Below are 20486 nucleotides of genomic sequence, written 5' to 3'. Positions count from 1 at the left end.
GTCTTCATTTGTATGTTATTAATTAATTGGAATGCATTCCTACATTTACAAAGGACTTCAGTAACTGATATTTTTTTTAACAAACGATATAATCTCCAATATGGAAGGAATAGATTTGATGACCTGTATTTCTCAACAATTCATATTCACTGACAAGTTTAAACTGATTCACAGCAGGTGACCATAGGCAATCTGGCAGCTTATGTAGTCTGCAAAGCAATTGTTTCTGTGGTGGTATTATTTTGTTTTATGTGAAAATTTCTGTTTGTGTCATCTCTTGCATTAGTTGATCGATGGCACATAAGGGAACAAGTCTGCCTTCTCGATCACTGCAGGATACAAACAAATGGCAGTCTTCCATAATTTCTAGACTATAATGTAGGCTTCTTGGCAGCATTCCTCTTAGAAAAATAAAATAGTTCAAAGCCTTTAAATAGTATGCCAGCTATCTTTTGGCAGAGTTGAATACTTTATTCTTGAATAAGAAACCTATAAATATTCAGCACAAATTTTGGTTCTGTGAAGAAAAAAATTCCATTGGTAGGGGCAAAGTTCACAGCAGGTCAGCAGGTCAAGGAAAAGGAAGATATTTATCACCAGCCATATGTCTTTTCAATTTACTTGCAAAATGTTGCTTAATATTCAGGATGAGTTAGCAAAAGCCTTTATCAGATTAAATCTCTTTCACTTAAGACTTCCATAAAGTGGTGCAAAAAAATATTTCCTTACTGGAGTTACACATTACAGAATTATATAATTTATACTAACACCTCCCATTCCTTAACATAAAACAGTATGACTAACATTTACAAGAAGGCTACATTATATTACAAAAGTGAGATAGCAAGAAAAAGAAATATATATATATATATATATATATATATATATATATATATATATATATATATATATGATGTTTATTATAAAATACCAGTGAAGAAATTCTGCCTAAATTACAACAAATACTGAGTATACACCACCCCCTGGATTCATGAAGCTCGGCGCAAGGCCGGTGTAAGGCATGCACCGGCCGTGCGGTGTATAAATGGTGTAGTAGTGCCATATGCATATTAATGAAGGTGCGCCGCTACCACATCCACGTGCATAGGACACGTGCGTGAGTGCATGGGGCATTACTAAGCTGAGCCTGGAGGCGTGTCAATGTCGGCTGGCGATGAGCAACCTAAACTGCTGAATATTATAGCCTGCCTGCAATAGTAATCTCACCTATCAGTGTCCGTGGATAATGAAACGTATGCAAAGCATGCAAGACAGTTCCCGGCCACATAAAATGGAGAACCAAACAGAAATGCACGCAACATAATATAAGTTTCCGTCCATGGAACAAATGATATTTAAAATCGTGTGTCCGTAATGTACTGCACTGTCAGAAGTTATACCCAGTGGAAGTGAAGCGCATCATGTCAGCGCGTCGCCAATACACACATCTAGCCCCATGGGTATGGTCACCAGCAGTCCCACAGTGGTAGTGATAGTACACAGCAGGGCAGTTGTGGCTATATAACAACCGTAAAGAAACCTGACAGTCAAAATTGTATACCAAACACACACAAACATATGTATATTAAAATGTGCTATACACATGAACAGGAACGTAAACGTCACATACACATAGGATGCTATATGCGGAACCGGGATATCCAAAAGTAGAACCCATGCATGCAAATGCAATACGCAACAACCCCAGTATAGCACATAACCCACACCCATGTCCGAATGTCCACCAAATCCAGCTACCAGCCTTGCGCATCCATACACCTGCACATAGCGAGTATTCCCCATATGTAGTAGGAAGTATCGTCCTAGGCAGTGTCCAGATTGCAAATATTATCCCACGATTGTAAACATCCCATCACAGGTACGTAAATCCAAATGCCTGCGCGTTAATGTTATGGCAAAATGTGTGTATATCCCGCGTGGGATTAGTAACATGTTGAAACCTCAGAGTTGTTTACACGCCATGGTGTCCATTACTGTACACATCTGGACAAAACATGTATGAGTAGTCACGGTACTGTTCAGTTTCTACACAGACATGCAATTCATACTACGCAGGATGGAACAGCTGTCCACCATGCAGGTCACCCCACTAGGGTTGTCACCTGTTCAGATGGCCAAGGTGGGACATCCCTTTTAGAAATGTGAGAATTTGCAGGATAAAACATACCCCCGGCCAGTGCAAAGGACAGAATTACACGTGTATGCCAAGATAAAAGCTTATGCCATAGCATTTGAATAGCTTATGCTATCCCAAATAATAGTTATGTGTTCCAGATACAAAATACCTGTATCATGCAACTAGTACAGAAAATAAGAAATATATTATTGTCTTAAAATCACAGGACATTTGCCATGTCTTAGGTGTCGTCCCAGGACACAACTGTCCAAAGTGGGACCTCCCTCAAAGAGGAACAAGTGGTAACCCTACTCCCCACTGAATTATCGACAGTATATATTCAACTCAATCACATACTGACACCACCTCTCAACCTATTACAGCAACAAAACCTGGACAAAGCCTAAAAGGATGGGTGGACAAATAAGGACAGATGTAATTACTGCTCTCACAAGCTTCGAAAGTTCACTAAATAATAGTATGTACATAAGCAGGAAATGTTGTGAAGGATGTGGGGTAGTCCCCAGTATTACAGAGGTCCGTACATATATACTGTAACAAACCGTCACATATGTTGACTGTACTACTGCATACCCATAGTTAATTCATAGTTACGTCATGTGCAAAATAATAACCCTGGTAAGAATGAATACAGGAAATAGTCAAAGGTGAATGGGAACACCATTATGTATTGTAACCACCCCCACTCATATTATGTATTGCCAACATCATAAGCTGCTGACAGGTGCCCAAACACCTGTGTCTGCAAACAGATTAAATGTTTAAAATGGACAATCCTTGTCCATGTGCTTTGTCTGACATTTGAACACGGTTAGGGCAGTTCCATTCACCAGTCGGACAAGCCTAAACCCAGATCACCACATGAACACCCTGACAATTAAAGACCTGTATGTGTCAGGAATATAAGCCTTTGGGTTCTGAATATCCCTGCAGTGATGAAATATGCAGCTTGGGTCCAGAGCAGTAGGGAATAGGGAATGTGTAACATGTAGTACCGCATTTTTCCCAGCAGGAGAATGGATGCCAGTGACGTAAGTGAAGTGGTGAGGCATATGTTAATGTAGCTATGTACTATGGGTATGCATATAAATGAGTCAGAACACCAAACGTATACTGGTTACAGCATCCGGCCAACGTGAATGCAGTCCCGGTTGAACAACGACTACAGCACATATAATGTGAAAGTGTAATGAATGCGTCTGTGCTGTACAGACAGTTAAATATGTAAAGGTAAACGTGTGTTTCGCAAACATCTGTTAACCGGATTACAGATAATTACTGGTACTGTCACAAGTAATAAAGCCCACGTAAGCACGAAGACTTAGTAAACATATGTAACCCACAATAAGGATATGTATGCGCACCCGCGCATAACCCACAATAAGGAAATGCAAGTGCGCCTGTGTGTGTGTGATCCGCTCACAGCATAGTAAATGAATGCTGTTTCCCCAACATTAGTTATACATGGCTCAAACCCGTTAACCTCGTAAAGTATGAAACCGGATGAAGCCATACAAACTACCGGTACAAATAGGGACAAACCCCAGATATGTGCCAGAACAAACATAGAAAGTGGATAGAATAACGGGTGTGTAAGTAGCATGGATTCCCTGAAGGGTATGCAGTCATAACCTGAACTGCTTGCCAGAAATCCCCACCATAAGTCTCAAATGAAATGCCACTACATTGCCAGATAGACACAGGTTTATGTAAAACACAGCGAAGATAAAGGGGCAAGCAGCTGTACACTCTGCGACAATCTGTATAGTGGAAAGGTATGGTATGGATATAGATATATGTGCATACACATAATCCACAGACGTAAACCAAAGCAAGTTATGAAATGAGGATTGTACATGTATATATGTATACACAACAGACTTATGTATGACATATGTACATAAATAGGCGACATTATATCTAATATGGGTAGACAAACAGACATGCAGGAAAGGTGAATAAACCGCAGCATTCAAAAACATTGGCTAGAAAGTGACAGTCCAGCAAGTTCTACACTTTAAACATGCAGATAGGTGTCCATTGCAGGACTCCATAAATTGAAATACGTAGTGTCAACCGACATTGACGCAAAAGAAGTGACCGCAGCAAATACGAAATAGCTGTACATGCAACAGTATCAGTTGCAAGGGTGATGACACATGTGTCGATAGAATGTATGATGTACAAACTGATATCCGGAGAGTGGGGAGTGCATATAAGTGTCTCCACACTTCAGTAATGCACACATTAAACATGTGTAATGGGTACTGTAGAGGGTTGTCAGGTATGGGAATCATGGGTATGCAGAAATGGGCCTAGGTGTTGTTTGGCAGGGATTTCGTAGGCCCGCCCCATGGGAGTGATGTGGGTATAGCACACGCCTATATTCTCAATAATGGGGCAAACCATCCACTGGATATTGCGGAAACCATTTTGGCAATATGTAGGGCCCTATATCAGTGTCATGTAGGCGATTATCATGGATGGACATGTGCACGACCAAGATGGTACCCATAACTGGCAAACTGTCAGAATAACACAGCTGCACTAAGGCATAGTACATGAAATACAAATAGGGACTATATTAGATATACCCCAGACAAAGTCAGAATGTTGTGAGAATACTGGCGTACCCATGAATACGGATGTTATGAGTGTTACTAATCATGTAATGGAAATGTCAGTCACTATTATCTATCGTACAGTCCGTAATGCCTTGCCAGCAATTTACCAGAAAGGCACATCACTATGACAAATGTAACAAAGTCAAACGTCAGGGCATTTAACCATAATTTGTACAGGTTAGGGGTATGAAGGTAACCTGTCCAAAATACATGTACAGTACTAGTGATACTAGGTAGACAGGTGAGAAGAAAGACATCAGGACAAATGAGAAAACATGTACAAGTCACACGCATGTACACCGACAAATGTGAATGACAACGTATGCCCTTTGAATGTCAATGTGGAAGGTTAATAGACACAAACGTAATGTGTCCCTCAGGGTGTCATGCAGTGTCACCGTAACAATGTCCAGTCCCCCAGACATGTACGTGAGCTCTGCCACTGACGGAAAGTGCAAATACTGGCGCACACATACGGTACATGATAGACCAATTAGTGTGGATAAGCAGCTGTTGGCCTGTGTGAGGAATACAACTGTCTGGGTGGGTGTGTCCTGCAATATAAATGTAATGGCATGTGGCCTGTGATGCCACCATACAGTGTGTGTATTGGTGTCAGAAAGTTGATATTTTGTTACAGACACATACTCCACAACTGTACAGATTTACGATGAATGTGCAGAGTTCTGCCTCATATGTTTGGTGTGTTCCATGTAACAGTAACATTCCGGCACTTCCATGATAACTGAAGACATGAAATAATGACAAACGTGCGTAAGACACCAAATCCGACAGAAAAGCCATACTAATGCAAAACCTATTATTGTGTCAACTATTTACGTTTGTAAGAGCAACATGTCAATACTGCCCCTATGTGTCCCACTATCAGATAAGGCCTTGTCCAGCAACTTGCTCTAGGAGGTGGAGTGGTATGAACAGAAACAGATACATGTGTGAGGAAACAGCAATATTGACTGCAAGATAACGCAGAAGGTATGAAATGCGCTGCAGTAGGACGTGCAGTACTGTCCCCAAGTATGTGCTGACATGTCAAATGACACAGCAGTCTACATGAAGTACCTATAGGGCTGCCACCTTTACAAATGATGGTACTGAAACATACCCACAGCCATGCACACAGCACAAATAGACATACACACATCAAAACTAGGCCATGATACATGAAGCCTCTGGCGTGTACGAGTACAGTGAGAGTACAGCAAGGATAGATGTCTGCCAAGATGTACAGCAAATGCCTGTAAGGGTGTGTAACACGTTGCATGGACAATGTTGGGAGTTGCAACATACCCCATTGGTATGTGAAAGCTATGCAAATATGCGATACATGAAACAGTCAGCTGTCCATGCAAGAGCAGGGTTATGGGCAGAAAATAGATTATATATATATATATATATATATATATATATATATATATATATATATATATATAGAGAGAGAGAGAGACATACACACACACATGTGGCAGGGCTGGTAACCGAACCTACACATGACTACCCTATTACACTACAGCATGACGCATTTACAGAACACGCTACCGAGACTACTAAACACAGCAGACACATAGGCATTCTACTAGGTGCGTGTCAACATCCGCAAAGACAAAGACAGCAGCAGGATGCATCTGTGTTGCGAAGCGTCTAAAAGCATAACCTGAGTCCCCAGGCAGACAGGAGCATGCACACACACACACACACACATCTGGCAGGCCTGGGAATCGAACCTACACCTAACTACCCTATCACACTACAGCATGACACATTTACAGAATGCGCTACCGAGACTACTGAACACAGCACTCCCAGAGGCATACTTCTAGGTGGGTGGCATCATCTGCAAAGGCAAAGACTCCGATAAGTAATGTATGTGTTGTCAGGCATCTAAAAGCATTACTGTGTCCCCAGGCAGCTGGAAACACAAGCACACACTTGGAAGGACAGGGAGTTGAACACACACCTACCTACTCTAACACACTACAGCATTACACCTTTACAGAATGCGCTACCGAGATTACTGAACACAGCACTCTCAGAGGCATACTTCTAGGTGGGTGGCATCATTTGCAAAGGCAAAGACACCGATAGGGAATGTATGTGTTGTGAGGCATCTAAAAGCATTACTGTGTCCCCAGGCAGCTGGAAACACATGCACACACACACACACACACACACACACACACACTCTTGGAAGGGCTGGGAGTTGAACACACACCTACCTACTCTAACACACTACAGCATTACGCATATACAGAACATGCTACCGAGATTACTGAACACAGCACTCTCAGAGGCATACTTCTAGGTGGATGACATCATCCGCAAAGGCAAAGACGCCGATAGGGAATGTATGTGTTGTGAGGCATCTAAAAGCATTACTGTGTCCCCAGGCAGCTGGAAACACACGCACACACACATGCACACTTGGAAGGGCAGGAAGTTGAACACACACCTACCTACTCTAACACACTACAGCATTACGCATTTACAGAACGCGCTACCGAGATTACTGAACACAGCACTCTGAGGCATACTTCTAGGTGGGTGAAATCATCCGCAAAGGCAAAGACGCCGATAGGGAATGTATGTGTTGTGAGGCATCTAAAAGCATTACTGTGTCCTCAGGCAGCTGGAAACACACGCACACACACACTGGGAAGGGCCGGGAGTTGAATACACACCTACCTACTCTAACACACTACAGCATTACGCATTTACAGAGCGCACTACCGAGATTACTGAACAGAGCACTCTCAGAGGCATACTTCTAGGTGGGTGACATCATCCGCAAAGGCAAAGATGCCGATAGGGAATGTATGTGTTGTGAGGCATCTAAAAGCATTACTGTGTTTGCAGGTAGCTGGAAACACACACACACTTGGAAGGGCCTGGAGTTGAACACACACCTACCTACTCTAGCACACTACAGCATTACGCATTTACAGAATGCGCTACCGAGATTACTGAATACAGCGCTCTCAGAGGCATACTTCTAGGTGGGTGACATCATCCGCAAAGGCAAAGACGCCGATAGGGAATGTATGTGTTGTGAGGCATCTAAAAGCATTACTGTGTCCCCAGGCAGCTGGAAACACACGCACACACACACACACACACTTGGAAGGACAGGAAGTTGAGGACAGACCTACCTACTCTAGCACACTACACAATTACGCATTTACAGAATGTGCTACTGAGATTACTGAACACAGCACTCTCAGAGGCATACTTCTAGGTGGGTGACATCATCTGCAAAGGCAAAGATGCCGATAGGGAATGTATGTGTTGTGAGGCATCTAAAAGCATTACTGTGTCCTCAGGCAGCTGGAAACACACACACACACTTGGAAGAGCCGGGAGTTGAACACACACCTACCTACTCTAACACACTACAGCATTACGCATTTACAGAACGCGCTATCGAGATCATTGAACACAGCACTCTCAGAGGCATACTTCTAGGTGGGTGACATCATCCGCAAAGGCAATGACGCCGATAGGGAATGTATGTGTTGTGAGGCATCTAAAAGCATTACTGTGTCCCCAGGCAGCTGGAAACACACACACACACACACACACACACACACACACCTGGAAGGGCCGGGAGTTGAACATACACCTACCTACTCTAACGCACTACAGCATTACGCATTTACAGAACATGCTACCGGGATTACTGAACACGGCACTCCCAGAGGCATACTTCTAGGTGGGTGACATCATCCGCAAAGGCAAAGATGCCGATAGGGAATGTTTAGAGAGTGAGTGGTCTGAAATCATATTACCGTCCTAAGGTAGACGTACACAAACACGCCAGTGCTGTCAACGGGCCAACTAAAAATCTGCGGAGCACAACAACACTGAATAGATACGGGATGTGCCATGGACAGTACACCCTTTGAGAGAACAACAAGTGTGTTCAATGTAGGCATCCATTGTGACATTGAAATTGGACATCTGGTGCCTGGATGACCACCATGGCTATACAGGATGTCAATGGCCATGCCCACACGCTTAGTATCACACTTCTGTTTGGAATGTACTGTGTGTCCATCTACACAATGGCGTACTGGGCATGCTCACACAGCTGTTGCAAAGGGCCATCTTGCATGCACACGGAGTCTAATCACGGAGGGGCGCAGTGTGGAATGTACTGTGTGTCCATCTGCACAACGGCGTACTGGGCATGCTCACACACTTAGCAGTTGTAAAGGGCCATCTTGCATGCACACGGAGTCTAATCACGGAGGGGCGCAGTGTGGAATGTACTGTGTGTCCATCTGCACAACGGTGTACTGGGCATGCTCACACACTTAGCAGTTGCAAAGGGCCATCTTGCATGCACACGGAGTCTAATCACGGAGGGGCGCAGTGTGGAATGTACTGTGTGCCCATCTACACAACGGCGTACTGGGCATGCTCACACACTTAGCTGTTGCAAAGGGCCATCTTGCATGCACACAGAGTCTAATCACGGAGGGGTGCAGTGTGGAATGTACTGTGTGTCCATCTACACAACGGCGTACTGGGCATGCTCATACACTTAGCTATTGCAAAGGGCCATCTTGTATGCACACGGAGCCTAATCACGGAGGGGCGCAGTGTGGAATGTACTGTGTGTCCATCTACACAACGGCATACTGGGCATGCTCACACACTTAGCTGTTGCAAAGGGCCATCTTGCATGCACACGGAGTCTAATCACGGAGGGGCGCAGTGTGGAATGTACTGTGTGTCCATCTGCACAACGGTGTACTGGGCATGCTCACACACTTAGCAGGTAGATCTACTATCTACCATCTTGCATGCACACGGAGTCTAATCACGGAGGGGTGCAGTGTGGAATGTACTGTGTGCCCATCTACACAACGGCGTACTGAGCATGCTCACACACTTAGCTGTTGCAAAGGGCCATCCTGCATGCACACAGAGTCTAATCACGGAGGGTCGCAGTGTGGAATGTACTGTGTGTCCATCTACACAACGGCGTACTGGGTATGCTCATACAGCAGTTGCAAAGGGCAATCTTGTATGCAGATGGAGTGTACACACAGAAGGGCACAGTAAGGTATAACTGCCCTCACGCACAGGGCGGTTACACATGCAGTGACCTGTACACACACAGCTGCCATCACAGCTGTCACAGGTGCAGGTCACACACGTACACACTGCAGTGTACACTGTAGCTGTCAAGTCAGCACCATGTCGTTGGTGCAGCACTACACAGCCTTACGGTCCCACAACACCATGTGACACATGACCACTGGGCTGTACAGCGGTGTACACCAGCGGTGCAGAGTACACACGTACCAACAGGGATCCAACAGGTGTTTTGCATTGCAATGATACCAGTATACATGAACAGGTCGGCTCAAGACATACCATGACCCTTACACAGCTGTGACACCTGACTGTTGCTGTACACCAATGAACACATGTCTAGGTACATCATACATGTGATTGTGTGGATGTGTGCAAGGACTGCACACACAACACATACATACATGGCCTTTGATGTACCTCGTGCATAACACTGGCCTAATCAATGCTACACATGCGAATTGAAGGTGGGCCCATGTCTGTTGAATGCTCACACTACAGGGGGTAGCAGTGTTGACCGGGACACATACCCTTGTACTGGTCGCCTGTGACACCCATGATATCATACCACAGTCTATGTGTTATGTATGTCAACACACATGTCCAACAATAGCAATGCATACAAACATGGCAATAGGAGACACATGTGACATCTGTACTGTGCATGCAGCAAACATTCATGTGCAGTGGCCGATGTCCGTAACATAGTTGCACCTACCTACGACATGCAGATGCAATGCAGACCCATCATTGACATCTGTATATGGTGACATACAAACAGCAAGTATGGAGGGATGTGTGTACATAACATGGTGAACCACCTGTCTAGATGTATGTGTGCAGGGGGTGGCTCACAGTTGTGTCACACACCATCCTATCATGCCATGTGCTAAATGTACGCTATGTCGCTGTTACATGATGGTGCTGACATAATGCATACACAGCGGTCAGGTGTTAACAACTATATCATATGGCACCTGTAACACCTACAACCTCCTGTGTGCATATAGCAGCACATTTGCCAGATATAGCGTTGGTACACATAATGCAATCAATACCGCTGCATGTCCAGCAAACGTGTCATCATATGGCTGGTGTATCATTCCCAGCACTGCCATGTGTGTCCGAATGTGTGACCAGGGATGCCACATATCGCGGGAAATATGTCCCAGTTGCTACACATCCCTGTACACCATTGTAGAGAACTGTACATACGTCAGTGTGGGAAGCATGACGTTCGCCAGTGATGTGCATCATACACATCGGCTGTCCGTATACACATGTGTGGTCACCACAGTGTGTGTGTGTCTGTATGTATGTCTGGTGCTTGGTGTGAGTGTGTATGCTAATATACAGTGGGAAATTATCACTGACCCCACGTGTTGACTAACCCGTAATGGTGATGCATTGCACAACCCTGTTTATGCCATAGGTCCCAGCCATACTGGCTACCTGTGCATGTCCCTTCTCTGTGACACTTCGTGTGGGTGCATAGTACTGTGAGGGTGATGACCACACAGGCAAGGGTCCCCAGCTGCACACTATGGTGTGTGCGTTATAGTGGTGTACACCTCGTGACTGCGGCCATGTTCACGTACTGTTACGGGTCCTACTGCTGCACAGTGTGGCCTCCAGCTACCAAGTGACACCTCACATCATCATTGGCCAGGCCGCTGTGTACAACCCCTGCACCATGTCACCATACCTGTAATGTGTCCTGCTATGTATGTCACGTCTCTGTCCAGTGTAGCCTGTGGCACCGACCACATGCGTCAGGTGCAGTATATGTGCGGACATCTGTGTCATGTTTGCGTGTCCAACAGTCAGGATGAGGGTACATGTAGCATGCTGATATTGCCAGACGTGCCTGTGTGTACTCCACAATTACACGTGGGGGACTGCAAACACTGCTACCTGTAGGCACATGCAAGTACACCATAGGAGGGAACCAGGGTATCACAACCAACATGGTGCTACAGACGTAACCGAGACACATACCGTGAACACATCACAATGCATGCTGCACCTGCACTACATGGTGTGACTGGTGCATGTTGACAGTACACAACCTATGTCACATACACAACTCAGTATTCACACACAACCACTGCAACATACACATCCCTCACTATGCATACACAGGTATTACATACACCTTTCACTATGCTGTTCACCCTGTGCATCAGAATATTTGTGCATAACCCTGCACTGATGGTGTGGATGACAGGGATGTGACACAGGCTTCATCATATGCACAGGGTGATATGTTTGCCAGGGGCATAGGCTGCACACAACCACTGCAACACACACATCCCTCACTATGCATACACAGGTATTACATACACCTCTCACTATGCTGTTCACCCTGTGCATCAGAATATTTATGCATAACTCTGCACCGATGGTGTGGATGACAGGGATGCGGCACAGGCTTCATCATATGCACAGGGTGATATGTTTGCCAGGGGCATAGGCTGCACCAATGGATAACATCATGTGTGTGTGTAAGGGCCGGTGAGTTGACTGGACATATCTGTGCAGAATGCATGTGGATGTTGTGGAGCCCTACAGTTGTGTTTGCTGTGTGCGTGTATGTGTGTACACAGTTCTGCCATTTGTGATGCCTACACGGGGTATAATTGACAGCCCCAGATTGTACAGTGCAGGTTGTACAGCTCACTGTGTCCGTCCATGGCCATGTGACCTGTGCCTGCCTGGGGTTGCACGGGCACTACCAGGTGGAGGTACAGAGTGGCTACTGTCCGACGACACATGTCCGCTGGAAATGTGTCCCTGCTGAGACCATCCAGGGCCATGTCCACATGGCCTGCTGTGTCCTGGTGTTGACAGCACAGCAGCAGCTGCACTGTTACTACTACCGGCACTATGGGAGCGGGCATGAGAGGTGGCACGGTCATGTCGACCTACACTAGGTGGTGTTGCTGGCCTACGTCCACATGGCCTATGCCTCACTCCTACCAGGTGTTCCAGCACAGACAGCTCCCGCTCGTGGATTGCCATGCCTCGGTCAAGGATTCCGACCATTTCACCTAGTCACCTATCCAGAACATTAGCAATCTGCTGTTGAGCATTTGCCAATGCCTGGATGTTGTCATTTAGGGTATGGATAGCAGCCCTCTGCAGCCTCTGCCCTTCTCTGTTCTGCCATTCAGCACGTGCCTGTGCCACCATTACAGTCTGGAACATGCGTCTGGTGATACCAGCTGCTGCGCTCTGTCCTGCAGGTGCATGTCTGCCAGAGGTCCTCCTACGAGCAGCACCGGCCACATGCCTGTGTGGCACATCTGCAGTCATTACACTGACACCATGATGTGTAGACACACCTTCTGTAGCCGACACACGTTCCTGTTCCACGCCAACAGACACTGACTGTCCTTCCTCTATGGCCACCGGTGATGCGGTATGTGTTGGCAGCAGAACTGTGGGACATAGCTGGGATGGTAACCATTGGCACAGATTCAGCCCCTGACAACCCTGCCTGTACCTCATGCATATATTCATCAATGCTAGTATCTGTGGGGACACTAACATCAGATAGACCGCATTAGGGTAACGCACCTACATCACCTGTGAATGCAAAGAAATACTGTAAAGTACAATAGACACAGACACACACACACAAAGACACACACACACACACACACAGACACACACACAGACAGACACACAGACACACACACACACACACACACACACACACACACACACACACACACAGACACACACACACACACACACACACACACACACACACACACACACACACACAGACACACACACACACACACACACACACACACACACACACACACACACACACACACACACACCATGCATGTGATTTGTCAGATGGCATGCAGCATGCCTGCGATAGAGCAGAGGGCATGCAGCTCAGACATTAATAGTGTTAGTAAGCATACCTCCCTGGGGTGCACACTACAGCAAGCAGGTGTCATATCAGTAGCCATGCAGTTCACACAATCATGGTAGTATGCATGCATCTCCGTGATACACCATGTGGGCCAGAACAGGATAACAGTACACATGTCTGATGTGACCTTGACATGTAATTTGCTGACATGTGCATTAACATGCATACATGTTTGACACAATGGTGTCCTGACACATGTACAGCATCATAATGGGCTTCACATTGCAGTGTTGTGTGTATGCTCTACAGATAGAATGCATGTTTAGCAAATGTGCATGAGCACAGGAGGGAAGTGTGAGCCATCTATATTGCTATACAGTGTGAAGTACAGACACTGTGCTATTGCATGGCAACATGAGGCATGTATGTTGCTGTAGAATGCATAATATGTACACATTGCATAGCCATAACTGCAACACAGTCATGATGTTCGACAGATCGTATATGGTAGACTTCAGTGACACCTCCAGTAGCTGTGCACAGGCTTTTAGGTTGTCCACTGTACCACAACAACTGTATAATCGGTCAACTAAGGCTATAATTGGACCATGCGTGGACAATGTGCAACAGGGTGTATACACATCCCATGTACTGTGTGGCTACATGTCTCTGGCCATCCCCCATGGCCATGTGTGAACATGTGGTGGCCAATTGTGTGTGATGGGCATCTTCTCCACATGTCTGTGTGGTCCCATATGACATACACCCATACATGTCAGATATGTCACATTCCACAGGTCTATGCAGACAACGGGTTGTATGTTTGGTATGTGGGGTATAGGGCATGTGATAGTGTGACAATATTGCAGACAGAACACTACATGTCTGGGACATGTCAGGTGGCACATCACAATGTGTGCACCCGATGCAGGGGCATATGACACAATCGTGACACTTGTGGGCTGCCCATATCACAGCTCACTGTGTGGTACTGTGTCCATACCACACATGTTGTTTCAATGCATACTACATACGCCTCCATTGTAGAACACCTCCACCGTTGTATGCACAGCTGACCACACATGTCGCAATGACAAGTACTGTGGTTTCAAATCTGTGTATCATTACGTTTGCATATATTGCACATGGGTGGCGTGTGTGAATGCATGGTGGTGCGACCTGCATATCGTCTCTGGAACAAATATCAGGTGTGCAAGTGTTAACTGGCCACATGGCAAATAGATCTACACTGTAACATGCCTGATACTGATGACAGTCTCACCTGCAATGGACCCATGTCTGTGCAGCACGCCAGAGGTACCTGTATAGGGGTGACACACCAGTATGAACATTATCCATGACTGTATGACAGCCACAGGTTGCACTGTGCATGTGCACACATTCACCTGTGTAATAGCATATAGTATGCACGTGTGTGCATACACAACGTAGCATACTGTACTATGCAGCATGTGTGTCCACATACATGGCATATGTTGTTACTTTACATTATGTACAGTGACAAATGCAACTACATGGGATATAATAGCCATATGTGCATTACTGACTTACCAGGCAACTCCAGGTTCATTGGTTGGGAGACACCCACCTCCACGATGGCAGCTAGTGTTTCTGGATGCTGTTCCCTGGGTGTCCCCAGACTGGCCAGTAGCTCCTCGGTGTGTGTGAGTGGGGGCTGGGTTTGTGGCCCACCACCTGTTCCACCTTGTTCCCTGGTGATTGCAGTGGCACGCTGTTTTGCATGTCGTATCAGGTCCATGCAGTGTCTGTGCACCTGCTGGTATGTGCGGTTAAGGCCACCCACATCATTCACCCTCCTGCGTAGATCCTGCCACAGGTCATCCCGCTGCTGGACATGCTGTGGCACATGGCTGAACAACAAGTCATAGTTGTCATGGAGCTGTGGGATGAGGACATCATCCTCCTGGTGGGTGTATGCTAGGAGGCGTGTACGGGGCATTATCTGTAAAACATAATGATGGTGACAGGTCACAGTTTCAGAGATGTACAGAGATACTGCTGCACGTACATTTCTATGACATCTACTGCATCTGCACAGTTATCTTTGCAAAGCACCATGACACTGACACAACTGACGTGTTTGTGTCACACATGTCACACCCATTATGCATTGGATATCATCACCATATATGTGTGTCACCTCATTACAGTGTTCATACTCCATGTAAATGCTGTCTTGCTGTGGGCATGTCTATTTGCCTGCACTTGTGTTCTTACCTATCTGTACATGCCTCGATGTGTCTACGGTACTACTGTTGACCTGGATGCTGTGTATATGTCACATATCAACACAGACACAGCCGGAATGGACTTGAGCAGTGACAATGCACACATACACATGGACACCTGTACATGCATGTGTTTTGCCATATACATCTACACAGCACTGTACAACTGTTCAACATCCTGACACGGATCGCCTGTATGACACATGTGATAGACATGGGACAATGGATAGTCAGACGACATTCCCAGGGATGGTCATCAACCATAGCATGTGTGGGCATGGTTTCCACGCTGTTACAGACGGCCATCATGCCACCGCAAGCTGCATCAGTGCCACATTACTGATCCAGTCAGTTGATAGTAGATCTACCATGCGGCCATCACATCATGTATGACTGGGATGACATCTGCAGCTTTGATGGACAGGGTTGCATGGTATGGCGGGAGCATGTCACATATATGGCACAGGGATCTGTCCAGCCTGTGGCGATCCTAGTATTCAGACAGTGGCTGTCCATGACATATGTCATATAGATCAGGATATGGACATGTGGCATGTCCATCATCATGGTGTAGCAAATGTCCTTCTGCAAGGTAGACGGCATGCTGCATAGTGGAGGTGTGGATTGTGAAGGCTGTTATCACACATCCATGCATAGCCATTACCCCTTACAGGTGGTATGTGATCCAATATTGGTCACCACAGTGCTGTATATGCCTGGCCAGTGATCTCCGTACTCATGGATGGCACCCTGACATGACATGGGTACCTCAGATGACTACCTAAGGGGCCTGGAGACATCACCATGTTGGGGGTGCACTGCACAGCACCATCCCTTACACAGTGTCCATAATGTTGACCACAGCCTAGGTAGCAGTTTATGGGTACAGGGATGTTCACCTAGCGGTGACACTGCTGGTATCATCCATCAGACTGTGCACATATGTGACACACCTCACACACAGCCCATTCTGTATGTTGTTCACAACACTGACACAGCTAAACTGATAGGTCATGGCCATTAACAGCCTTACATACACAGATGCCTAACATTTGTCTGTGTGGTACGGGCTACAATGAGGGTGGGGTGCAACACATTAACTCTGTTCTACTGTATCTGGCACAGATGTGCTGTGCACATGTCACTCTTGCACCTTTTGTAGTTGTGGGTCTGTCAACAGGCCACTGGTGGAACACACCTGTGACATGCAAAGGTATTTGTAATCAAATATCTGTGCTATCTTGTACATCTGTACTGCTAACATCTACAGTGCTAATGGTTCATGGACATACACACCATACTCAGCACGGTTATAGTATGGTGCCACCCTAAATGACTGTCATCACCTCTTGTGGGTTGATATTATCCAACACCCTATCTGTATTGTATGGTCATGCTAGGCACTTGTTCAGAACATGTGAGCATGTCATGACCTACTGATTACTATAGCACCCATTCCACACCATTTCCCACAGGTACACTGGCTGTCCTACACTTCCCAGCTTGCTTAAGGTACGACAGCTGTTGTACACACGTAATGCACATATTCTGTTGGACATGGTTGTATATGCAGGCATGTCCAACTGTCACATACCAGTGCTACTGCCTGTCTATATGAGGGATATGTCGTACATGTGGCAATAGAGCAATTGTCTCATGTACACATTCAATGCTCACTTCCCAACATACGGCACTACAGCCTGTGGGGGATGCACATCTGCAGCTGTGCTGGGCCCATAGCTCTCAGGTGTACCTCAGTACGGGGAATGTACCTCATTTGGGGTTCTACAAGGTGCATGTTCCTCACGGTTCCACATTGGAAGGGTCTGTCACACATTCATTGTTGTACATAGTTTACCTGCTAGCCATGGCTAGATAGATGAGAATCATATTAATTCATTGGAATATCTGTTTTATACATAAGACCAGCCTATTTTAGCCATCATATGCCCTTCCTAGTTGACGCTGTTAGTAAGCCAGTTTTAAGTGTTCCACGTTTCGCCGATTTGTCACACTGTATGAGGGCTAATGTTCCTCATTTTGGGGAAAGGAGGCTGACAGCTATGGCTAGGGGTAATGCTGTCGCTAACCCTGACTGCACCTGACAGTCATTTGGGGATGTGTAACATTCGCAACACACCCCACCCATCACATAGTCTCACATAATCTACACCACTGGCCACACCTACGAGGACAACCTGTGCAGTACGTCTCCATACTCACTGTAGGCACCAGAGGTAGCCCCCATCATGGAAGACAACATCACCAGCTTATAGCCCACAGACTCATGTGTGCCCACCACATACAGCCAATAGTGTGTTATAACATTCACAATACACCAGTTATAGCTGACTCTGTAGGGTGTCACACTGCAGTTCCACACAGCAGGCTACACAAGGCGTTAGTCACTTACTTCTTGCTGTCGGGTAACTGCTTCTGCAACATAACCTATGCACCCATGCCACACCTCACCAGGTACGATATGTCTGTCATTCGCCATATTAGTGTGACTGCCCTGTGATGCCACTTCACAGACTACGTGTGCAGGGACATGCAATAGCTCACCAGTATTATAGCCCTGAGGGTGTGGGCCTAGCCCTGGGGAGAATTTTGCATTTGTCCGGACACAATACCACTGTACAGTGACCGACTGTGTCACTGCAACAGTTGCCTATGCTCCTATTGTCATTCCACAGGCATGTGGTATCTGTCCGCTATGACTGTCCTGGTCAAACACACTGCTGTGGCACAGATGACTTGCACCTGTCGGCCCTGGGAGTACAGCTCACATGCTAGGCTCTTGCTGCTTCTATACTGCCTGTCCTGCACAGTTTCCAATAACTGTCACTGGCAGGGCGGTAACTGGCATGCGCGACATGGGGTCATGTGACACATTGCTTGCATCTTCCCCTGTGACGCACGCAGGCAAGACACACCTTATAATGCACCACTCCAACATCTCTGCAGTGACTGGGACCTGCCTGTAGGCTCTGCAGAGCACACCTGCAATGACAGGTTATAGACGGACCATACCTTCCAGGCACATACCTGGACCAGCACACCCACAGCTGAGGGGTTCCTATATCCCACTATGTTTTGCACACATCCTGGCAAGTTGCTTAGCACAATGCATCAGAGGTGCTCCACTTGCAACTAACTGTGTCCGGGACCGCTATACACATTGTAACAAGCGACAGAGTCAACATCATACCCCACGGGTAACATACCTTCTATGGTGGTATAGTGGACAGTGGGCCTCAGCTACTACTGATGTGTGACTGACACTACCCCACACTTCACTGGGATAGCCACTCATGTACCGACACATCCATGAGTCATACCCTACACTCTGCTGGATCAACACATACACACCACCTCCAAGACCTACATTACCCTTGGAATGAAAGCTACCACCATGTGACTGGTGTTACACACCTGGGGTTATCCCCTCATTGGTGGATTCCGAACATATGCTAATATACCGTGTTAGCCACATCCCGGAAACACACCCATCACAGCATACACAGTACATGTGTACTACTACACCTACTACAGACGTCTGCTGACAGCGGTTGTTAACATCATGACACCCGTGCAGATGGACAATGCACATAAAAATGCTGATACATACCCCAGTGCACTTAATTAGCATGTACACAACTGCATGGATCATGCTATTCCACACAGAGCCATGATGGTACACACCAGATAACAGACGCCACTCTGGTGGTCATGTTCCACGGACATATGATGTACAACAACAGGTGTAGGCTGTTGCACAGTGGTGTACATTCCCATGTGTGGGGTGGCTCACTGATCAGCCGTGGTGGGGCCACAGGGTCACTCATCACATACTCCAAGACTAGCTACGTAAACATGACTGCCACACATTCTGGGGTGTACCACCAGGCATTATGGTGGTATGTCAGTATTCGATGGCAACACCCACATCTGCTGTCACATACAACAGTCACTCAGGAACATTGCAGACCCAGGTATTGTTAGCAACATGCTTGAGGATGGATTCAATGCTGACAGTACACCCTCTCACTCACTACAGGGCTGCAATCCATACATGAACATTGTGGTGTCCCTGTGGTCACACCTACACAGTACTGACCTACACTCTATGTGTCCTGGGACACTGGCCCCATGTCACCTTCCAACGTCCCAGGCTGTGATGTCCACCAACCTCCGAATTACATGTCTCACCTCTAGGCCACCATATTCAGTAATAGCCTTGTTTCAGACATTGTAGACCCTGAATGGCACACAGCAGCATTTATCACACTACACACAGGTGGCACCGCATTGCACGAGTGGGACTATAGTCCTACACACCTGACTGGGTTGTTCTGCATGGCTATGGGGCACATCATCAAGGACATCATTCTCAGAGACATTGTTGGTCTCCTGTCCTCTGCTGC

This window comes from Protopterus annectens, chromosome 4.part0 (assembly GCF_019279795.1).
Source record: "Protopterus annectens isolate FY-2018-M chromosome 4.part0, PAN1.0, whole genome shotgun sequence".
Lineage (NCBI taxonomy): Eukaryota > Metazoa > Chordata > Ceratodontiformes > Protopteridae > Protopterus > Protopterus annectens.
Note: the sequence above shows the minus strand (reverse complement) of the source record.